Source organism: Cavia porcellus, unplaced genomic scaffold (genome assembly GCF_034190915.1).
Source record: "Cavia porcellus strain 051 isolate PalLab524CR breed Dunkin Hartley unplaced genomic scaffold, mCavPor4.1 scaffold_16, whole genome shotgun sequence".
In the NCBI taxonomy this organism is placed as follows: domain Eukaryota; kingdom Metazoa; phylum Chordata; class Mammalia; order Rodentia; family Caviidae; genus Cavia; species Cavia porcellus.
The window spans coordinates 20,290,334-20,314,975 of record NW_026947499.1 but is presented as its reverse complement, the minus strand read 5'-3'; the positions used below and the strand labels follow the sequence as shown (position 1 = coordinate 20,314,975).

Here is a 24,642-nt window from a genome sequence, read left to right as displayed (position 1 = left end):
GGTTATTAAACTAAAACTGAAACTTCTTCCATGGGGTTGGAGATAGCCTCAGATTTTCTCCTTGTTATACCTCTGATGACTTGAGGTATTATTTTGTGGTCTGGAGTATGGTTTCAGGAGTAGACCTTTGCCCTACTTCCGTTAGTTTGAATCAACACCCTGAACTATTTTCTTGGTGGCAGTGCTACCACTGTTTCATGTAAGATGGGCGGTATTTTCTGACCTGACTTGTTTCTCAATTGCTGGAGCTGTCTAACATGGAGTCCCTGTGTGACTAGTTGACCTGTTATTTGTGGGACTGGAAAAACAAGTTGAAACATTGGCATTAGATTTATACTCCTGCCATCTTTCTGTGGCCTCCTCATCAGAGGCAGGCAGTGTCCACAGATTTACTATGGAATGCGCACTGAGCAGGCATGTCAGATTTTCTTTGCCATGGATCTGGACTTATTGGTACTTTGGTCTTGAACAGTGAGTATTTTTCATTGTAAAGAAAAATTGTATATCAGCTTTTGCCAACACATGCCAGCAGTTCATATGTTTAGCTCTGCTGCACTGGCAGCTTTGAGAGAGAGAGAGACAGACAGACAGAGACACACAGAGAGAGAGAGAGAGAGAGAGAGAGAGAGAGAGAGAGAGAGAGAGAGAGAGAGAGAATGTGTGTAAGTAGTGGGAAGGGTTAAGGAAGAAGTAAAGCTATTTAGAAACATTTTTCCTAGACTAGAGCAGTTACTTTCACTTAAGAGAGGAAAAGAAAAATGTCATGGGTTAGAAATTGAAGTAAGGAAAGACAGAAGGAAGAAAATAGTGAAAATGAATGGAAAAATTGAAAACATTAAAGGACTTGGAGGGATTGGAGTATAGCTTAGTGGAAGAATGCTTGTCTGGCATGCATGAGGTGTTGCATAGGATCCCAGCACTGTAAAAAAAAAAAAAAAAGAGGGACCCTCAGTCTGATTTTGAATTTTTATTTTTCATTGTTTCTCTGGCACGTGATACTTTTCAGAACTTGAAATTCTATAACTAATGAAGCACTGATTACTAACTAGGTGAACCAAGTATTTAGCTTTTAATTATTTAGACATCATGTGTGCATACTCCTCTATTGTATAGACACCCATGCTCCTATGTATCTGTCACTGTACAAAATTTTTATTGGCAGGGTGTAGGAATGTACACCCTCCCTTCTTTCATTTCAGAAATTTAGATTATATTTAGTTGAGGGTTTAGGAGAAAGGATGCATTTGTTTTAGAGAACCTCACCATTGACTGGAACTTTTGTGAATGTAAAATGAAGCACTGTTACTGTTCTGGGTGAGTTTTGAGGTTAGTCCTACTGTAAAATTTAGTTAACAGGACCAGGGGCATAGCCAGTGGTAGAATTCTCAGCCTAGCATGCATGAGACCTGGGTTCAATTTCAGCATCACATATGTGTACACATGCGTCCATGCGCTCTCATTAACCATATAGCCAAATGAATTTCTGTCTCTGAATTTTGAAAGTTAAAATTTGAAAACTGGTCTTACTATCTGAGGTAAAGATGCAGACTAGGAAGTTTAAATTTGACCTTAAGAAATATTTTGGGGGCGGCTGGGGATTTAGCTCAACGGCATAAGTACCTGCCTTGCAAGCAGACGGTTGTGAGTTTGATCCCCGGTACTGATAAAAATGAAAAAGACAAAAAAAAAATTTTTTTTTTTGTATCTAGACTGTTTTTACTGAATGATCTGCGTCTTCCATGTTGTCATTGAAAAGTAGGCTAATAATCTGTTCTTTGTCAATTTATATCTTTGGACTGGATGGGGGGTGTTAAGATGTGGGAACACATGTGTTTGCAAAATCTTATATCAAAAATTTAATAGGGAAAAATAGTAACAAGCTTGTAAGTTGCTTAGTGGAAAAGACAAGATATAAAGGCAGAGTCATTTTTTTGTTTTTACTTTTTGTTGATGTATACTGTACATACAAAGAAATTCACAAATGTAAGTATTGAGCTTGGCAGATCTTTGCAAAGTGAACATGTCCTGCAACCACAACTGAAGCCATGCAGTTTCCCTGTTCCTTAGAAATTTTCCAGGTGCCCAACTTAATCATTGCCCTTTGCATCTTCTCTAGAAATAACTAGCATCTTAACATCTAATGCTAGAGGTAAATTTTGCAAGTTTTTGATCATTATACTAAATAAATGTGTAACCATAACTATGTTTTTTTTTTTTTTTTTTTTTTAGATGTGTAACTTGGTTTCTCATTATTATCCCATGTAACAGTAATTCCTTCCTCTCCACTGCTAGATGGTAATTTCTGGATGAATGTATTAAAATTTGTTCTCCTACTGTTGATGGGACTTTAGGCGTTCCCAGCATTGTTAGAACATTCTTATACAGGTACACCAATTTCTGTTTGCCCCAGTGAAATTACTGGATCATAGATGTATTTAACTTTAATAAACAGCAGCAGAAACTTCTCAAAGCGGTTCCTATTTATTTTAATTGGTCCACATTGTCACTTGCATTTAAATTGATACTTCTTTCATTTTAACCCTTCAGTGATTTATAAAGAAATTGGGCAATGGCTTTAATTTGTATTTACACAAATTAGTGAGTCTAGCATCTTCTTATCTTCCTGTTCTTGTTTATGTTTTGTTTTGAGGTTTTTTTTGAGACAAGGTTTTGCTAAATTGTTCAGGCTGTCCTCCAAATCCTAGGCTCAAGTGTTCTTCCTAGCATGTTGACTTTACAAGTATAGATTCTACCACCATGCCCAGCTCTGCAGTATACTGTTTTTGTGTGTGTGTGTGTGTGTGTGTGTGTGATTGAACCCAAGACCTCATGTATAGTAGGCAAATGCTTAATCATTGTGCTGCATCTCAATCCTTTTTAAAAATTTTATTTATTTATTTATTTGGTCTTGCTAGTAGTTCAGCGTGACCTTAAACTCACTATGTAGCCCAGGCTGGCCTCAAACTCATGGCAGTCCTCCTGCCTCTTCCTCTGGAGTGCTAGGATCACAGGCAGAAGTTTTATTTTGAGATAGGATCTGGCTCAATTGTTTAGGCTGGCCTCAGAGTGGCACATCTCCTACCTCAGCCTCCTGAGTAGCTACTATTAACGTTGTGTGGGCACTATGTCCAGCTCCAGTGTATTCTTCACCATGATTCATCATACATTGACCTTTTGCCTTTTGTCATAATTACATTATTCACAGACACACAGACATGCGCACATGTATACACACCCATGTACACATGTAATTTTTCTCTTAAGTTTTTGAGAGTAAATGGTAGACATAATGGTCTTTATTGCAGAATATTTCAGTGTAGATGTATTTTTTAAAAGGTAAAGTCTATCCCTATCTATTCTTTGCAACTAGAGATCAAACTGAATTTCTCACACATGCTAAATAAATAAAATAGTGTAGTAGTACTGAACTACAAACACAACTCAGCTTTCTCTTCTTTTTTTTGGTACTGTGAATTAAACTCATAGCCTTGTGTTTGCCAAGCAGGCACTAACTCCCCAGTCCCCAGCATTCTCTTTTATGATCATAGTATAACTATAAAAATCAGGAAATTAACATTACTGTAATGCCAATATCTAGTATATAGTTGTCAATTAAAATTTATCATTTATGCTAATGCCCATTATCACAAAAAAGAAAGAAATTTTGGCCTGTAATTCAATTTAGGATCGTCATGTATTACATTTACTTGTGTTCTTTTTTTTGAGGATCTTGCTATATTGTTCAGGATGCCCCTGAACTCACTATGTACTCCAGGCTTACCTCAAATTTCTGGCAATCCTCCTGCCTCAGCCTCCTGAGTGCTGAGATTATAGATGTGTGCCATCACTCCCAATTCATTCTTAAATTTGGAATAATTTCTCAGTTCAGAATTTCTGAATTTCATAAACTTTCTCAATTTGAGTTTGTCACTATTTCCTTAATCAGGTTTACACATTTTTGCCAGGAATACTATAGAAATGATGTGTACTTTGTGCTGCATTTCTGGAAACAGGTGACTTGAGTATATACCATTACTAGGAATATTTACTTGATTTGAGTAAGATGGGATTAGATAGGTTTCTCCACTGTCGATGGGTTGTGTGTTTCCTTTTGCTTTTTTTCCTTGTGCTCTAGGGGTGTTGACCCTAGAGTCTTCATATGGAGCTAAATCCTTAGTCTTACAGAAGTGTTAACCTGAGATAGAGTTTTTCACTACATTTCCAAAGTGGAGCTTGAACTTGTGATCTTTCTGCCTCAGCTTCCCAGAGCGCTTTAGTGTTTCCTTTTATAATGAGTAAGTGTCTTGTTGGAGATTATCTTGAGACTTCATAAATATATTCTTTGTAAATATATTCTCTACCAAACTTCACCCAAATTGTAGCTAAATAATTCTTTCCCAGAATTAGTTATTAGTATGATTTTTGGCAAATGGTAATTTTCCAATTCCATCATTATTTCTACATAAAGGAGAGTTTATTTCTCTCTCTACCCATTTATATATTTGATTATTTTAATGAAGATTCATAGATTTTTTTTTGCATTTTTAAATCTTTTTTCCTTGTGCTCTCTTTCTTCCCTCTTCCCCCTCCCATGTTCCCCTTCTCATTTGCACAGTTTCTTCCCATTTCCCAGTATCCAACATGCATTTTGCTCCATATTTACACTTTTGCTCTGTCACACCAAAGAAACTGCAGGTTTAAATGAGTGTCTGATTTATTTCACATAAGAGTATGTTCTCAAGGTACATCCATTTAACTAGACATGTCTTAGCTTATTCTTTATGGCAGAGTAGTACTCTACTATATAAAAAAAAGACCATGTCTTCTTTACTCATTCATCAGTTGACAGGCATTTGGGTTGTTTCTAAAATTTAGCTGTTATAAACTGTGCTGCTATAAACATGGGTGTGCATATATATAGTTCCTTTGGGACGATACCAAGAAGGAGAATAGCTGGGTCAAATAGGACCTCTAGTCCTAGTTTTTTTAGGACTCTCCACACTGATTTCCACAGTGGTTGCTCTATTCCAAACTCCCACTAATAGAGGAGAAAGGTCCCTTTTTTCCCATTTAACATTAGTGTTTGTTATTGGTTGATTTCTTGATAATAGTCATTCTTTCTGGAATGAGATGGAATTTCAGTTCTGTTTTAATTTGCATGTCTTGAAGGACCAGTGATGTTGAGCATTTTTTAATGTATTTATTTGCCATTTCTACTTCATTTGAGAAGTATGTGTCCATCTCAGATGCCTATTTTTGGACTGGGTCTTCACATTTGGGGATCTGATTTTTTTTGAGTTCTTTATATATACTAAAGAGGAACTTTATATATACTAGAGAGGAACTTTATATATACTAGAGAGGAACTTTGAGGAACAGCTGGCAAAATTTTTTCCCACATTGTGGATTATCTCTACTCTTTTGGTAGTTTCCCTTGCTATGTAAAAGTTTTTTAGCAAGACAAGGTCCCAGTTGTTGATTTTTTGTAATAATTCCTGTTGGATCAGGATTTTGTTCATAAAGTTTTTACTTACACCAGTGTCTTAATGAGTTCTGCCTGTTTTATCTTCTAGCAGATTTAGTGTTTATGTTTTAATATTTAGATATTTGATCTATTTCAGTTTTGGTTTAGTGCATGGCGAGAGCTAAGGGTCTAGCTTTAATCTTCAGCATGTGGAAAGCTAGTTTTTCTAGCACCATTTATTAAAGAGGATTTCTTCCTTCCAGCCAATGTGTTGGCTCCTTTGTCAAAGATAAAATGGCTGAGTTGTCTAGAGTTGTTTCTGCATCTTCTGATTTGTTTTTTTTGTTGTTGTTCTGATTTGTTTCATTGATCCTCAGGTCTGTTTTCTTTGTCAGGACCAGGCTGCTTTAATCACAGTGGCTTTGTAGTATAATTTCAAGTCCAGGATTGAGGTTCCCCTTCCTTTCCTTTGTTGCCCACAATTGTTTTTGCTATTCTAGGTCTTTTCTGGTTCCAAATAAATTTTAGGATTATTTTCTCCAATTCAGTGCATTATGCTGTTGGTATTTTGATCAGGATTGCACTAAGTCTGTATAACAATATTGGAAGTATGGCCCTTTTCACTATGTTGGTTTTTCCTACCCAAGAATAAGGGCAGGCTAGCTGGCTAGCTTTCTTTTTTCTTTTCTTTTCTTTTCCTCCCCTCCCCTCCCCTCCCCCCCTCCCCTCCCCTCCCCTCCCCTCCCCTCCCCTCCCCTCCCCTCCCTTCCCTTCCCCTTCCCTTCCCTTACCTCACCTCACCTCACCTCACCTTACCCTTACCCTTACCCTTACCCTTACCCTTACCCTTACCCTTACCCTTCTCTTCCTCCTGCGGATTTAACTCACTTCGTGCTTGTCAGGCAGGCGCTTATACTACTGAGCCAAATCCCTGGCCCTCTTTTTATTTTTTGGTATGTTCTTCAATCTCATTTTTTAGAGTACTCTAGTTTTCAATGTAGAGGTCTTTTACTTCCTTTGTCAGCTTGATTCCTAGGTATTTAATTTTTTTGCTTGTTATTGTGAAAGATAATTTCTCTTAGAGAGTTTGTTATCTGTATAGAGGAAGACTATTGATGTTTTAGTGTCACTTTATATCAAGCTGTGCTCCTGATTTTGGTGATTAAATCTAGAAGTCTTTTGGTGAAGTTTTTGCAGTCTTCTGTGTAATCTTATGTCCTCTGCAAATAATGATAATTTAACTTCTTCCTTTCCCATCCTTATTCTTTTTATTTCTTTCTCTTTTTCCATCCTTATTCCTTTTATTTCTTTTTCTTGTCTAATTGCTCTGGCAAATGTTTTCAGAACTGTATTGAATAAGAGTGATGAGAGTTGACATCCGTATCTTGTTTCTGATTTTAGAGTGAAAGCTTTTAGTTTCTGTCCATTTAGTATGATGTTGGCTGTTGGTTTGTCATAGATGGCTTTTATCAGATTGAGATAAAGACCAACTATTCTAATTTTCCACAGGATTTTTATCATAAATTAGTGCTGGACTTTGTCAGACATTTTCCCTATATCTACTAAGATGATTTTATGGCTTTTGTTCTTGGCGCTGTAATATGATGTGTTACATTTTTGATTTGCATATGTTAAATTAGCCCTGCATCCCTGCGATGAATCCTACTTAGTCGTGGTGTATAATCTTCTTGATGATTTGCTGCTTTCTGTTTGCCAGTATCTTACTGAGGATTTTTGCATCTATATTTAGGAAGATTGACCTGCAGTTCTCTTTTTTGGTTGGGTCTTTCTCTGGTTTTGGTATTAGGGTGATGCTTGCTTCCAGGAATAAATTTGAGAGTATTTCTTCACTTTCAGTTTCATTAAGGAGTTTGAAAAGTAGTAGTATTAGGTCTTCTCTAAAGTTCTTGTGGGCTTCAGCAGCAAATCTGTCAGGGCTTGGGCTTTTCTTTGTTGATAGAGTTTTAATTATATCTCCAATTTCATTGACTGGTAATTGGGTTACTTAAAATTTTTATATTTTCTTGATTCAGCTTTGGTAATTCATACATACCTAGAAATCTGTCCATTTCTTTTGTTTTCTGTCTTATTAGCATACAGGTTCTTGAAATGTCTTCTGAGTTTCTGCAGAAGCTTTGTGATTTCACCCTTTCATTACTAATTGCATGGATTTGGGTCTTTGTTTTCCTTTTTTTTTTTTTTTTGGATGAAGTTGGCTATGGGCTTGTGAATTTTTAATCTTTCAAAGAACCAACTCTTTGATTAATTGATTCTTTGTATTATTTTCTTAGTCTCCATTGCATTTATTTCTGTTCAGATCTTTATAATTTTCTCCTTTATATGAGGTTTGGGTTTGATTTGCTCATCTTTTTTCTAGAAATTGAGGTTCAACATTAGGTTGTCTATTTGAACGTACAATGTTTTTCTGATGTGGGAATTCACCTTTGCTCTTCTTTGTCTAGAAACTTGAGGTTCAGTATTAGGTTGTTTATTTGAGCTTGTTTTGTTTTTCTGATATGGGGATTCTATAAATTTCTCTTCTAGGACTGCTTTCATTGTGTCCCATGAGTTCTAGTATGTTATATTGGCATTATCATTTAATTGTAGAAACTGTGTAACTGCTTTAATTTCATCAACCTATTGGTTGTTTAGGGAGGTGTTACTTAATTTCTACGTGTTTAAGAAGTTTTTGTGGTTTCTGTTAACATTGATTGCCAGTTTCTTTGCACTATGGTGTGAGAGTATGAATTCGTCTGCATTTACTTCAGTATGTCTGTGAGTTAGTATGTGGTCTGTTTTGGAGAACATCCCATGTGCAGCTGAGAAGAATTTGTATTCTGATATTCTAAATACTTTGTAGATATCTACTGAGTCCATTTGTTCAAGAGTTTGGTTCAGTTCTGGTATTTCTTTGTTGTTGCATCTTTTTTTTTTGGTTTAGTTGATCTATTTGTGACAGTGGGATATTGAGATCTACCGTATTAGTGCTTATTTCATTTTTCATGTCCATTAATATTTGTTTTATATAGTTGGATACACTGACATTTGATGCCTTATGTTTATGATTGTTATCTCTTCCTTTTGGGTTGTTACCTTTACAAGGATGTAGCAACCTTCTTTGTCTCTCTTAATGTTGGCTTGAAATCCACTTTGTCTGCAAATAGAATAGCTACTCCTGCTTTTTTCTGGGTTCCTATTACATTGAGTATTTGTCGGGGTCGCTCCCGGCCGGCAGGAAAGACACACGACAAAGTCTGGCGGTGTGCAACCTTGCCTTTATTTGTCTCCGCGTGGGCCCCGCGAGGCCTCCTCTCTGCCACCAGCCCTTTCTCGCCGGTGGACTTTCTCTATCTCTCTCTGTGCTTCCTCTGTGCTTCTCTCTCGTGGCGGGAGAGGCATTTACTTTTATAGGGTAACAGTGGCCAATCAGTTCAAAGCGCCCGATGCGGGCTGATTGGCTAACATCAGTTGTTGCTAGGCAGACTATCTTACAGAGCGGGTTGTTTACGTTGCCAGGGCAATCAGGGGGCAGGAAGCAGGCGCCATTTTAGCTCACTCGATGGGAGGGGTAATCTAGCTCAGGCTTTGCTCTTTCCTACAGGCCTAACGTCCGCCAAATAAAACGACCGGGCTGGGCCGCGGCTCCCAACAAGTATTGTTTTGTATCCTTTGATATTCAGTCTGCATTTTTAAATTAAATGTGTTTCTTGTATGTAGCATATTGTTGGATCTTGTGTCTTTTTTAAATTTTATTTTGAAGAGCATAAAACCAAATGAGACAAAACAAAATAGAATCAATCAAAACAAAAGGATCAATATGGTACATGACTTAAAAACAAAATACAAGGAGATCAATAGTGACTACCATAATACCTTTTTGTTATCCTCAAAAGAATTGCCCATATCATCAGGCATAATAAAATTGAATAAAACAGTACAGAAAAAACCAATAAAAAAATTGGAGACATTATAGGACTTCAAAGGAAGATAGTAGTCAAACCAGAATGGGTATCGTAGTATGTCTTATTGTCTTCAAAGAAGTTGCTTATACCATCAAGCTTGATACTATCACACAAAACAGAATAGAATAAAATAAGTCAAAACAAAACAGTAAAAGCAATACAGGGTTTCAAATCAAGGTTATAGGAAATAAAAAATGGTTACCATAATATATCCTGCTGTCTTTGGAATAGCTGTCCATATCATCAAATCTAATTCAAGTAGACAAACTGAAATAAGAAAAACCAAACTAAACAGAACAATGAAAACAATGTGGGTTTCAGATCTTAATAATAGATTAAGATTAACAATGGCTACTGCCTTCCCTTTTTAGACAATTCCTCCCCTTTCACTTTTACAGGATGTATTGTACATTTTGGATTCCACTAACTCCTTTAGTTTTTTAAATTAGGGAGGCAAACCACTATTCATCTAAGTGATTCTGAACCTTTTTACCCCTGAGCATAATCTCAAGTTGTATCCATTTGTCAAAAGAGCCTCAAGGTTTTCTCTCTTTGTAGCTGAGTAGTTTTCCATTGAATAAAATTGTCATGGCTTTCTAACCAATCTGCAGCTGATGGGCAAGCTACCCCTACTTTTTTCTGGTTCCCTTTCACATAGAGCATTGTTTTCTCATCATTGAATTTCAGTCTATAAACCTCCTTTTGGGTTAAATGTATTTCTTATATAAAGCATATTGATGGCCCCTATCTCCTGACCCACTCTGCCTGTGTTTCTTTTCATTGGTGAATTGAGGGCATCTATATTAGTGATTATGGCTAACCTCCTCTGCCTCATCTCTGCAGTGCTGTTTTTCTGCTGTTTGTTGTCTACTTTTCCCCTTCATTCCACCGTCTGCCCCATTCAGGGTGAGCCCCCTCTGTCACTGTTCCTGAAACCATGGTCTTTTTTTTTCTCTCTCTCTAGAATGTCTTTCAGTATGTTTTGTATGGTTGGTTTGGTGGTCATGAACTCCCCTAGTTCCTCTTTGTCATGGAAGCATCTTGTTTCTCTATTAATTTTGAAAGTTAGTTTTACAGAGTGCATCAGTCTGGGTTGCAGGTTATTTTCTTTTAGGACTTGGAATGCTCCAAGCTCTTCTTGATTTGATGGTTTGTGTTGAGAAGTCTGTTGTGATTCTGATGGGTTTCCCTTTATAGGTAATCTATTTCTTTTTTCTGACAGCTTTTAATATTCTGTTCTTGGGCTGGGGATTTAGCTCAGTGACATAAGCACCTGCCTGGCAAGTGCAAGGTTGTGAGTTTGATCCCTAGTACCACACACACACAAAATTCTGTTCTTGTGTTAAATTTCTGGGATCTTGATTATTATATGTCTGGGTATAGATCTATTTTGGTTATAGCTGACTGGAGTTCTGTATACCTCACTTATCCAAATATTTCCTTTTCCTATGCTTGGGAAGTTTTCTTTAATTATTTCTGTAAATAGCCTTTGTAGTTCATTTGTGTTTACTCTTGCTTCTTCACTCACATTTTTATTCTTAAGTTACAGTTCCTCTTATCATCTTCTAGCCTTTGTATTGTTACTTCCTGGTCCCTTGTTACTTTTAAGAGATCTTTCCTTTTGTGATCCCAAGCTGCAAACCTGTCTTCAAGTTTTGATAGTCCATCTTTAGTTTCTTCCAAGCAGTTTTGCAGCTTTCAATGGAGTTTTAAATTTGCTGGTAATCTCTTTCAATCAGTTTCATGTATTCTAAATCTCTTTTATATTCTTCCTTGAAGATTTCCCTCATTTCTCTATGCTCCTGTATTCTTCCATCTGTGTCTTCTTTAGAGGTGCTTAGCAATTCTTTTACTGTGTTTCTCATTTTTTCCTTTACCTGAGGTAGTATTTCTGTTCTAAGTTCTTTTATAGCCTCTTGAAGTTGTTTCTTTATTTCAGTTGCTGTTGCTTTAGAAACTTCAGGTGTGTAACTCCTGGTCTCTTCTATGTTTACATCTCCTAGATCAGTACTGCTTGGGTTGGAGTCCAGAGACTGTCTTTTGCTTCTTCCTCTTGTCATGTTCCTGGTTTCTTCGGAACAAGTGGGTAGTGGGGTCCCTGGCACTTCCTGTGTTGGTTATAATTTCTCTGAAGCATGCTGGCTAGGGATATCTGATGGTGACCATTGGGTGCGCTGGTGAAAGGTTATCCATGGCTGGTGAAGTACAAGCAGGGGTGGGCAGACTAGCGGGACCATGTTAGTATGTGCAGGGCGGGTGGGGCTGGTTGGGGATAGCTTTAGGGAAACCTCAGTGGTGGCTGTTGGATTACATGGGGTGGGATTTAGTCCAAGCAATTTCCACCAGTCTGCTCCAAGCTAGGAGGGGTTGAATGAAGCTGGCTGCAGTTCTGGTTCCAGGCTTATCTTGCCTGACTCCAAAATGGTACCCAGCCAATTGCCCACTCCCCTGGGAGGACTGAGTCCCCCACACTCATTGCCAGCCAGTGCAGTTCTCTGGTCTGCTGCTCCCCTCTGCCACAGTGTCTCCCAGGAGAGGCCTTCAGGCTTGCCAGCCACCAACTTCACTGATGACCATGCACCCCAGGTTCTAACAGTGCTTCTTATACAGTGGTTCTGATCCAGATGAAATCGCTGCCAGCTACTGCCTTCTTCTGTTTAAGGTGGTTTTTTAAAAAATTCTCTCTGTGGGCTTCATTTCTCTTTGTGTGTGTGTGTGTGTGTGTGTGTGTGTGTGTGTGTGTGTGTGTGTGTGTTTTTGAGACAGGGTCTTGCTATGCAGTTCAGGCTGGCCTTGAGCTCACTTTGTAGCCTAGGCTGGTCTCAAGCTCACAACGATCCTCCCACCTCAGCCTCCAGAGTGCTGGGATTACAGGCATGAGCCACCACGCCCAGCTAGGGCTTCATTTCGCACTCTACGTTCTTCCTGGGTTGAGGGGACCCACTTCCTTCCTTCTTGTCTTCTCCAGAATGCTATATTCCAGCATCTGGACTGTTTCTCCCACAGAGGCTGTCACTCTGCTGCTTACTAGTCTGCCATCTTCCCAGGATCCTGGATCTTGCTTCTTGATCCATTTTGCCAGTCTGTTTCTTTTGGTGGCTTGAGACCAATAATATTGATGGTTGTAACTGATACATGTATTGATTTATCCTTTGTCATGTTAGTTTCCTGATGTTGGTTCCCTTTTTTTCTCTCTCTGTTTAATTACTTGTCCTGCCTGGTAGACTCATTCTGATGGGGTTCATGGAGTTATAGTGCTTGTTATCTGTTTCTAGAGTGTCCTTCAGAACATTTTGGAGTGCTGGTTTTGTGTTCATGAATTTTCTCAGTTGTTTTTGTCTTGGAAGTATCTTCTTTCTTTCTTTCTTTTTTTTTTTTTTTTTTTTTTTGTCTTTTTCCTTTTTATCAGCACCAGGGATCGAACTCACAACTGCCTGCTTACAAGGCAGGTGCTTATGCCGCTGAGCTAAATCCCCAGCCCCTGGAAGTATCTGATTTCTATATCAATTTTGAAAGATAGTTTTGTGAGGTACATCAGTCTAGGTTGGAGGTTATTTTCTTATAGGGCTTGAAATATTTCACTTCAAGCTCTCCTTGACTTGATGGTTTGTATTGAGAAGTATGCTGTGATTCTGATGGGATTTCCTTTATAGGTGACTTTATTTCCTTTCTCTAAACAGCTTTTAATATTCTGTTCTTCTGTTGAATTTTTGGAATCTATCTTGACTGTTATATCCCTCAGCATATTTATTTATTTATTTACTTTTAAAATCATGACTAATTAGAGTTCTATAAACCTCTCTTGTCTGTATGTCAGATTCTTTTTTTTTGCTTGAGAAGTTTTCTGCCATTACTTTGGTGAACAAGTTTTTTATGTTGTTTCTGGTGTCTCCTGCTTTTTCATTGATTCTGGTTAATCATTTTTTAATTTAATTTTTTATTTTTTTATTTTAAAGAGAAAAACAATAAAATAAAACAAAACAAAACAATGGGAATGATATTGGATTTCAAAAACAAGACAGTAGGAAATCAACGGTGGTTACCATAATGCACATTGTTATCCTCTAAATAGATGTTTATACTACCAGACATAGGTGTGCAAAGTAAATCAAACAGCACAATTACTAAGTTGTTTCTTTACTTCAGGTGCCATCATCTCACAAGTTTCAGGAATGTGGCTTCTAATTTCCTGTATGTCTTTGTCTCCTGGATTTGTTCTGGGTAAGATACAGGCATACAAAATTAATCAAACAGTATAAGCACTAAGTTGTCTCTTTACTTGAGTTGCTATCCTTTCAGAAACTTCAGGTGTGTGACTTCTAATTCCTTTTGTGTCTGTGTCTTCTGAACTTGTTGTGGGTGGGCTGGAGTCTGAATTAGCACCCTGCTTCTCCTTCTTGACATTTTCCTGTATTTCTCCAAATTAGCCCGGGTTGCTGAGTCCTGGGTATTTCTTTCATTGGCCGTCCATCTCACAGTGCAGGGCATTGGGCTAGGCCCCTGGGTTCCTCTGATCCAAGGTTCAGGTGGTGGAGAGGTGGGTGGCAGCTGCTCATCAGTGTTCCCTTGATGGCTGTGGAACTCCGGAGGTGTGCCTTTCTCTCTGGGCTCATGGCATGGTTGTGGGCTTACTGGGGAACAGGGGCAGCCTCTTTTCCTCTGCTCACCCAGAGGGTGTGGCTTTGTCCCCTCTTGGCCTGCTACAAATAGGTCACTGGGGGCATGGCCTCTTTTCCTGTCTTTGTCAGTGGACTCACCAGCGAAGTGACTTCTTCCTCTCCAGGTCTCTGATTGAATTGTTTTTTTCTAATGAATTGACCATTACATTTCTGAAGTTCTCAAATGGCCAACAGGCCATAGGAAGATAACACTTAGGGCTCCTTCTTGAAATCAGTAGCTTCAGAAAATGGCCAGCCTTGATACAGGGCCATTCCAACCAATCATTTGTTACTCTTCTTTGCATCATCTAGCATGGATAGATTTTCCCATCATCTCCTGCTATTTTTAAGAAATCTTTCTTTTCATGATCACTAACCACAGTCCTGTATTTTGGATCTGAGATTTTGTCCTTACATTGGCTCTTCTGCTTTGTGTACTTTTAATAACTCCCAGATATCTGTTTGAATGTGTTTTATAGATTCCATTTCTTTCCTATGTTGGGCATTCATAGTATCTCTCTCTGCTTTAGAGTCACTAACAACATGTGGTAGATTACCTAATGGTCAGCTTGTAATACTCAGCTGAACTGAATCAGCATGGTTCTGGGTATGGAAAGGCCACCTGAGAATTGTTGCATGAAATGAGAACTGGAGAGAAAGATGGTGTGCTTTTGATTGCCCTTTACTCTGATTTTCCTGATATGAATGCAGCTGCTCTCAATGTTGGAGGCGCTGGAGTCCCTGCTGTGACTGAGAATGGCTCCAGTTCTTTTTAGGGAAGCTCTGATCCTTCTTTTGAGCATTGCGTCCTGGCTTCAGTGTAGAGCTCTCAGCCTGCTGGCATAGATCCTTCACCCCGCTGTGGCAGTTTCTAGCTTCCACCACTGACCTTTGGGCTTTCCCAGTACAGATCCTTGATAAAGATTTGCGTGAGACATTGTCGTGGGCTCTGAGCCCCTGGTTAGGCTCACGGAGGACACTGCCATGGGCTCTAGGTCTTCAGCTGGACTCGTGCAGGACATTGTGGTGGGATCCAGGCCCTCAGCTAGATTCTTTGGGTCTCTAGTGTGTGGATAGATCTCCCACACTCTTCAGCACTTGACTCTTTGGGTGAATATTATAAAGTAGTCATGTAGATTATGTGCCTTGTACTAAATCTATTTCCTTGCAAACTCTTGACTGCTACACCATATCTTTTATTATGGTCAGCATCTGTAGTTATCTGAGAAATTATTTCTGATTTGATTTTTTTCTAGCGAATCATTCATTTGCCTTAATATTTTTGCTGTTGTCTCTGTTGAGCATCCAGGTAAGTGGCTTTAGAATTGTCCCACCTCATTGTACCTTGGATTTGCCTTTGGTTATCTGAAAGTCTGGGATTATATCTTGCTTAAGTGTATTCTCATTTTCTTTTTTAAAAATTCCTGGTTTGATGCTTATATATTGCTTATTGCAGGTAGCTTTATTGGTAGTAGTATTGTAATCTGGTAGGAACAACTGCTTCTCAAAGATGTCTTCTACGTGTAGCTGGCTTTTGGATTTTGAGTCTCTTGCAAAATCTGTTTCTTCAGATTATTGGAGATGAGAAGCTACTGCTTATTTGGCCTAGCCCCTGGTCTTGGCACTGGCCTTTTAGTATTGTTTATGACTCTTAGGCAATCTCAGTCTTAGCATACCAAGAACAACTGATTAGAACAGTTAGGTCCTCTTGGTTAAAGTAGTACAATCAGCAATAATGGGATCAAACACAACTTAGAAAATGACGACAGACTTTGGTAGCATTAATTTGCCACCTTCAGTTGTGTGAACTAGATTTGCGGTTATATAATGAAATGTAAAACAAACCAGAAAATTGCATACAGTAAATACGCCCTGAGTATGGCAGTTTTACTTTCAGAGAAAAAACTTAAAAGGGGTTATGGGGCAAAAATAGAGAAATAGAAGAGGATGAGATTAGATTCAAGGCTGGAGAGCAAAGAAAAATTATGCAGTTTGAGAAACTGGTGAAGAAAACAGAAGCAAAAGAGAGAAGGAAGAAATAAAAACCAGAATAGAACAACACAAAGAAACTAGAAATAGTATTCATAGCCATGTAAAAACAAGAACAATCAAGAAAAAAGAAAACAAAACAAAAAAAAGAGAAAAAATCCCTTCAAGGTGTGTCTGTGCTATCAGTGGTAGATAACATTGGCAGACCGAGCCCAGATCTGTGTTGATTAATCCCAGCAAGTGAGCCATAGATCTATGGGGGAATAATGGATATTTCCTGTGTCCTTTAGTGCAAGCCTGCACCTTAGTTCCAGTGAAGTTCAGGCTGCTTTCTGGCTGTGAGGCTGGCACCAGTTTGGTCAGCCTGCACCAATCTGACTGTTTCCTGTCAGTTTGAACGTGGTGGCTGTCTGCCACCTTGAACTTGGCTCCTTGATTTCCTGCTGATTTGAATTGAGTTCTGCCTCACTCAGACACTAGGAGCTGCTAGATGGAGCCAGCCCACCTCTCATCTCTCCAAGATGGCCCTCTCTTGGGGGATGTCTGAACTGGAATAACTCACCAGTCACTGCAGTCTGCTGCATCTACTGCCCGGTTCCACTAGTTAATTTCTATGTGGAGGCTTCTAGGGTCTCCAGAAGTTAGTCACCATATGTCTGCTGGTTCAAGCAGCTCTTCCTATGCACTGAGCGTGGCTTAGGGAAAAGATGTTGCTTACCATCTCCTTCTTTATTGACTTGGTTTCTGTCTTCAGTCTCCCAGTGGGCTTCTTTTGTTTCAGATCCTTAACTGGGTCCCAGGGACCCATTTCCCTCCTTCTCTTCCTCTTGTTGCTATATTCTGGTGTCTGGACACCAAATCTCAGAGAGGCTGTTTCTTTGCTTACCACTCGGCTATCTTTCTGGAAATCTCATGGATTCTTCACTTAGTGAGCAGCAAATAGTTTGGTATGATTTATTTTAATGTTAACATTTTCTGTGAATTGGCCGATGGACCTTTTTCATGCTGGCTCCTGTGTCCTTACATGTTCCTGTTATTCTTGGAGCAGTCTTCAGTTCTCACCACAGTAACCTAAGGGTAGTACTCACCCTTAGGCTTAAAATCAACTGTTTTTGCAAAGAGGCCTTACTCCTTATAGTGGAGGGTAAAACTTAAAAACCAAAGTCTGTAAGTTACATGTGCTTGTTGATTTTACACACACACACACACACACACACCTCTGTAAAGCAGTTTTTACAGTAGACCCTTAAGTTACAATCAAACTCACATACAGACAACTTGGGTTATAACCAGAGTCTTGAGTTATGACCCAAATGTTGGCCCTTTGACCAGTTTTTAGTTCTGAAAAGGCTGAGACCTGGTGAGCCAGAAGTGGGTCCTAGTGCGCTCCAGACTCTCTTAAGAGAAAGGACACTAGATTCGGATTCCTGATGTTCTTATGGAAGAGAACGCTCGGTGCAAACAATAACCACCTTCCATTTCATCCTCCCTTTAAACCGAAGATGTCAACTTGAGTGTTGAGTACAGTATGAAATTGTTTCTGGTAAACTAGACACATTTTGTAACTTTTTGGTGAATATGCTAGGAAAATTATTGGTGTTTCTTAGAAATTACACACACTATAGAACCCTTTTTTATTATGAAAAGTTTAGTTAAAGGGTAGTTTGGAATGCATTATGGATATTTCTATTATTTCTTCTGGGAAGAATAGTCTTTTTTATTTATTTATTTTTATTTAAGGAGAAAAGAAAAAAAACAGTGAAGGGGTACAAGTTATACAGATTTACAGAAGAAAAAAATGCGCAGTAGGAAATCACTAGTTAATGGATTACATATTGCCATCTTAGAAATAATTGTTCAAGTCACAAAATTAAAGCTTGTAGAGTGGACATTCCAACAATGAAACTGCAAACAGTTCTGTTCAATGATCCAATAAAACTCTGTGATATCATTTTCTATCTTATACACTTAAATATACATGCAGTTATATAGTTTAGAGCACTTTCTTTTCCTCTCTTTTGTACAATGACTATTACACATTTTGGGTTTCATTGCTCCCACGGTTCTTATTGCTTTTTTGGAAGAGAGTAAAACCAAATGTGACATAACAGAACAGAATCGGTCAAGTCAAAAGGGTGGACATAATAGATAATATAAAAACATAATACAAGGTGATCAACAATGGTTACCATAATGCCTCCCGCTATCTCTAATAGAATTGCCTATATCATTAGTTGTAATACAATTGAACAAAACAGTAAAGAACAAAACCGACAAAACCAAAACATTGGAGACATTGTAGGTCTTCAAAAGTAGATAAAAGTCAACGAGAATGGGCGTTATAATGAATCTCATTATCTTCTCAGCTGATGCCTAAACTTTCGAACCTGATACTATCCAGCAAAACAGAATAGAGGAACCTCAGTCAAAAACAAGATGGTGAGAGTAATACAGGGCTTCAAAACGAGATAATAGAAAGTCTAAGTGGGTTACTATCTTATATCCTGCTATTTTTTCCCTTTAATTAAACGGATAAAAATAAAAAAGTAAATAATGGAGTGGAGATTGAGAAAAAAGAGGGCATAACAGCGAAACAGGGCAGATCAAAACATAACCATTTAAGCAGAATAGTGTTTCACCACCAGATAATTCCGACCCAAAAGTAGTTACCATATTGACTCTTTCCTTGAAGTCCTTGAGTACAACTTCGTATACTGTAGCATTAAGTATATCAAAACAATGTAAAATCATTTAAGAGAATGACAGCATTATAGAGTATTTAGAATCGACTAACAGAAAATGAACAATGGTTTCTGTATATTCTCCTTGTCTTTAAAAGGTTTTTGCTTATACTATCATATATAATAAAATCCAGTAAGATACAACCTGTTTAGACCATTGGAGACAGAAGAACAAAAGCTAGATGAGACTTCAAAACAAGATGGTACTAATTCAGTATTACCTATTAAGATGTCATTTTCTCCAAAATAGCTGTTCCTATCATCCAATCTTCTCTGTCTCATTTCTGTTGAGCTCTTTTTCTGTCAGTAGCTGTCAGTTTGTCTTCTTCATTTTGTTCTCTGCTCCATTCGTTGTGGCTTCCCCGCCACTATTTCTGGGTTCTTTGTATTTTTCTTTTTTTAGAATATCCTGCAATACTTTCTGTAGGGTTGAATTGGTGGTTGCAAATTCCCCCAGTTCCTCTTTATCCTGGAAGCACCTCGTTTTTCCATCAATTTCCAGGGACAGTTGTGCAGGATATCTCAATCTTGGCTGGAGATTATTATCTTTCAAAGCTTGAATTATTTCCCCCCATGCTCTTCGTGATTTGATGGTTTGTGCAGAGAAATCTGCTGTAATTCTGATGGGTGTTCCCTTGTAAGTGGTCTGTTTCTTGTCTCTTACAGCTTTTAATATTCTGTGCTTGTATTGAATTTCTGGAATTTTTATTATTATATGCCTGGGTGTTTCTCTGTTAGGGTTGTAGGTAGCTGGGGTCCTGTATGCCTCATACATCTGAGTACCTTTACCTTTTGCTAAATTAGGAAAATTCTCCTGGATTATTTCTGTGAGTAGCTTTTGTAGTTCACTTGTTTGTGTCCCTACTTCTTCTTTTATGTTCTTAATCCTTAAGTTATGGCTCCTCTTATCATCTTCTTGTCTTTGTATTATTGCTGTTTGTTTCTTTGTTATTTTTAAGAAGTTTTTCATTTCATTCTCCCATATTACAAGTCTGCCCTCCAGTTCAGATAGTCTGTCCTTAGTTTCTTTCAAGCTGTTATGCCAGTCTTGGATAGACTTCTTAATTTCTTGATAGTCCCTTTGAACCTGCTTCACATACTCAATGCTTTCTCTGTTTTCTCCATCAAGCAATTCTCCCCTCTTTTTCTGTTCTTCCATTCCACCATCTGTTTTTTCCTGGGTGGTGCTTAGCATTTCTCTAACTATTCTGCATACTTCTAGCTTCAGGTCGTTGATAACTTCATTCCTGAATTGGTCTATGAGGCTCTCTATATGGCGCTTAATGTATATTGGTGCGGTGTCCACTATTGCCTGTTTCTCAGAATTGGGGGCCGAGGAGCCTTTCTTGTTGCTTCCCTTCCCCATATTTTCTGTTCCTTATAAAATGGAAGCTTACATAGGAGGCCCGGCTTCCCTGCCTGTCAGCCACAGCCTGATCAAATTGCGCTGGCTAGGTGTTCCCGCTCACCGCTGCGCACCAGGGAGTTGCGGAGGAGGCAGCCTATGCGGGAGTCAGTCGCTCCTCCGGGCCACCGTCAGGCTCTGGGATCTGGGTTAGGCCAGCCTACCAAGTCCGCCAGCAGCGTCACGCAGGCCAGGCACTTTTCACCAATCCCGTCCAAGAGGGGAATGTGTGGCTGGAGTCGCCACCGCGCCCTGCTCTTACAGGACTGCCCGAGCCCAGAAAGTCCTCCGCTGGAGTCAAACTGTGGTAGGGGGTCAGTTTCTCTCACTCACCTCGCCACCAGTCAGTTTTCGTGTACGCCTCCTTGTCCGTCCTGTTTTCGACTCCATTTGCAGACTCCCGTTCCCAGAGCTTCTGCGCGTCTCTCCTTGCCTGCCGAGCCGCTGTGGAGGCAGCCAGCTGCCGGGCGGCGGGAAACCCAAATCGCGGTTTCCAATGGCGCGGGGTCGAGCCTCCACACCGAGTCTTTTCTGTTCCTATTTTAGCGCCAGGACTGCATTCCAAGTTGGTTTCTCTCAGCCCAGTTCGTTCCTGAGTCAGCAGAGCATATCTCTGCCGGTTCATGTCTCCTTAGTCCGTATCATTCCTGGCCTCTGAGCCGAGCCTTTCAGAGAGCCTCCAGTAGTTGCTGTTGTCTGTCCGCCATATTCTCCCGGAAGTCAGGGAAGAATAGTCTTAACAATCGACTTAATAGATAACCAGCTCTTGCAAATGAATTGAATTCGTAAATCAATTCGAATGGGTCCCTTATAGTGGAGGGTAAAACTTAAAAACCAAAGTCTGTAAGTTAGATGTGCTTGTTGATTTTACACACACACACACACACACACACACACACACCTCTGTAAAGCAGTTTTTACAGTAGACCCTTAAGTTACAATCAAATCAAACAGATGTACTGGGTCCCCTGTACATCTGTTTCTCTTTACATTAAACTGTATGAGTTAACACTGATACTTCCGATTGCAGTGATGTACAAGATTCATAATAACCTCTTCATGTTTCATAGTTGTAATCCCTTTCTTCAGTGAAAAGCTGGCTTCTAATATATGTATGCTTATGCATATTGCAGATATGTAGATTCTCAGTCCTAGAATATGCAGAAAATGGTTTCAGGATTGCTCACTTATACTATTACAAACACCAGTTTTGTCAACTAGCATTCAATATTTGTTTATACACTTTTGCTTTTGTCTTGAGGTTTTAAGGATTAGTTACCGCATAACATGGCTCCTTGCTTTTGTGATAATGGAAGTTAAAAGTAAAGCATGAATTTGCAGGAAAAATGCTTTAATTGAAAATTGGAAAGGACTTTAGCCAGAGGAGCTGACAAATATCAAGTTGGCCCTTATAAAAAAAAATAAGAAAAAATAGTAGGAAAGAACCCCAGCTTGAGCAGCTGGAGGGGACATACTGTGATAAAGGGCATCAAACTGGCCTGTCCACAAAAGAATGAAGACCAGATTTATAGGGTATAATGTAATGAACTAAGGTTTGGTCAATCATTATGTCAGTCCTAGTTTTGTAGATTCAAAGGAATCCTGGCTTATTCCATTCACGTGAAATGGTAGTCTTTGTGGCAATTTTAGGCATGTGAGGTTCTGCTTTTCCTAGATCCTAGATAACTATCAGTTTAGGACTGAGACTTAGATGTTGCTTCAAAGGGGAAAGGTCTGGAACTGGGCAACTTAAAGGCTGGTAATTGGATATCTCTCTGAATCCTAAATACTACTTTAGTTAACTGTTATCATGAAGTGGGATGAGATTGGTAGGTAAATTTTGAGCTAATAAATTTTATTTACTAACTTCTAAAAAATAACATACCTCTATCTATATAAGGTAATAAAGGTTATATAAATAAAGGCTAAGTTTTGTTTTACTCACTATACCTCAGAGGCTGGTCCAAGTGCAGAGTCATGGTTTTAACAGATAAAAACACCTTAAAGAAAACACAAATTATACTTTTGAGTAATAGGTTAAAGGTCCAGGAATTTATTTGTTCTTCCTTTCTATGCTGATCCCTGACTACCTCAGATTTATGGCCAAATTTGGGTTATGTGGTTCATTTGAAATAGTTAAGTCCACCTGTTTGTACTGCCTGCCATTTTAGGTGTCCCCATCTTTGCCCCTCTCCTTTTTTTATTTGATTTATTTATTTTGGGTATGTGAAACACTGACCAGATTTCAGAACTGTACGAGAGGATATATTCAGTCAAGTCACACACTGTTCCTTTTCTGTTTCATTCATTTTTTGGATATAAGGGTTTTGTTTGAATATTCACCTATCTTTGCATTTCAAAATTGCCTCCCTCGCTTCCTTTCTTGTACTGGAATTGAACCCAGGGACACTCCACTATTGAGCCCATCCTTTTATAAATTATTTATATTGACATAGGATCTTGTTAAATTACAGACTTGAACTTTCAGTTCTACTTTTAACTTCCTACAGTTTCTGCATAACTGGAATTACAGCAGTGCGCCTCTGGCCATACCTAGTTAAATGTCCTCTTTCTTATACAAGAGGTAGCTTTTTATTTTACTTTTTTAAAATTTTGCTTATTTTCATTTAAAGTATTCTAGAAGTCTCCTTTTGTAACCATCTAATACTTCATTGTATTCACCAAAGGGTTCACTTTCCTGTGTATAGATGCTCAAGGTCTGTTAGTATTTTATACTGAAAAACAATCCTGCAATAAAGTAGCTCTCATGCATATGTATTTTTGTATTATTGGAGATATGACTTCAGGTTAATCCCCATTGTAACTTTGTTATATATTGCCTAATTCCTTTCATTAGGCTTACATATCAAGATAGTTTCCACATGCAGCTTAAAAGTGTGCCTGTTTCTTTATATCCTTCCCAGAAGAATACACTGTCATACTTTTGCTAGGCCAATAGGTAATAATAGGTACCTGGATTTTCATGGATTTTTAAATTTATGATTTTTTGGTTATAAAAAGAATTTATAAAAATATTTAGTTTAAAACTTTGGTTTTAAAAAAGATTTTAATTTCATGTTTAAATTGATCAATTCTTTATGAGTTAGGATTTTGAGTCATAGTTTAAAAACCTTAGTCTTATTTTTGATATGGTATGGGGTAGATTTGATTTAATTTTTCACTTGGTGAATATAGGGTTGGCCTAGTACCATTTACTGGAAAATTCCTGTTTTCTATACAGTTTCTTTAGCCATAAATCAGATGTCTTTATATGGACCATCTCCCATTTGGGTCTGAACCCAGGGCCTTTGCACTTAGCTATAGCTCTATCTCTTTTTATTCTTTATTTTGATCAGAGTCATGCTAAGTCACTAATTTACCCAGGTGCGTACCACCACTCTGGGCTCCTTATGGACTTTTCCTTTTGCAAGGGTCCTCACAAATGTAAGGCTAAGAATCTTACCACAGATCTGTACCTCTCTACCCATGGATTATTACTGTTTTTCTGGTTTATTCTTATGCTGGTACTGTGTGATCTGAGATATTGTAAGTGCAGAATTTGTGACTTAGGGCCCAGATACACGTTTACTTTTGCCATCACCCCAAAGCAGATTACAACCAGAGAAGTGTGACAATTAAGCAACTTTTTCATCTGACTGTCTATGGAAGGTGGTTATCAGACGTACTTATTGTAGTAAGACGACGAGATTACTTCACTTACAGTAAAGGCAAAATTAGTTCAAAGGTAAACCAGCCAGCCTGCCTTTCTTTTTTTTCCCCTTTCTTCCTTCCTTCCTCCCTCCCTTCCTCTTTAATTTTGACTTATTCTGAAAAAAGCATCTGAGTGCATTGTCTACCTTGCGGAGGCTTCTGCTAAAATCATAGCCAATCGAAGGTGGGGAAATACATTTCATATATATATATATTTATGAAAACAGGGCAAGGATATATATATATATACCTTCATAAACAACTAAATATGATGGTGCAGATTTAAATATGCCAGGGAAACAACAACATTAAAAGAGTCTGTCTCATATTTAGAACATCTTTGCTAAATCTTAGGTATTAAATTTCAGTTTCTCATAAGAAAACTCAAAGGTAAAATCTTATGTTAATAAAAATGACTGTATTAAAACTCAGCCAGTCCAAGGACAGCACGTTGACTGGCCATGCGACATCTCAGATGAGTCCCAACTGATGAGCCATAGCATATGATGTTATCATCTTATACTCAACCTTTATTAACAGTATAACAGACACTTGAAATTAGAAGACTATGTCGAGTTTATATATTGACAGCAAAGAGAACTTTTGATTTTTTTTTTTTTTTTTGCATCATAGTGATAGCCAGTTTTTATTAGCAGAAACAGGTCTTAAGGAATATAAACAGAGCTGGGGATGGTGGCATACACCTGTCATC

The 24,642-nt window shown here is 38.4% G+C and overlaps 1 protein-coding gene and 1 non-coding gene across 5 annotated transcripts in view; one reads left to right on the top strand and one right to left on the bottom strand.

Moving 5' to 3' along the window:
* Nucleotides 1–24,642, top strand: part of Specc1l (sperm antigen with calponin homology and coiled-coil domains 1 like) — a 150,289-nt gene that overhangs the window by 32,449 nt on the left and 93,198 nt on the right. The gene's annotated exons all lie outside the window — the stretch shown is intronic.
* LOC111754023 (small nucleolar RNA SNORA2/SNORA34 family) lies at nt 14,221–14,357 on the bottom strand. Its single transcript, XR_002788760.1, has one exon. It is a non-coding gene; the product is annotated as a small nucleolar RNA SNORA2/SNORA34 family (small nucleolar RNA).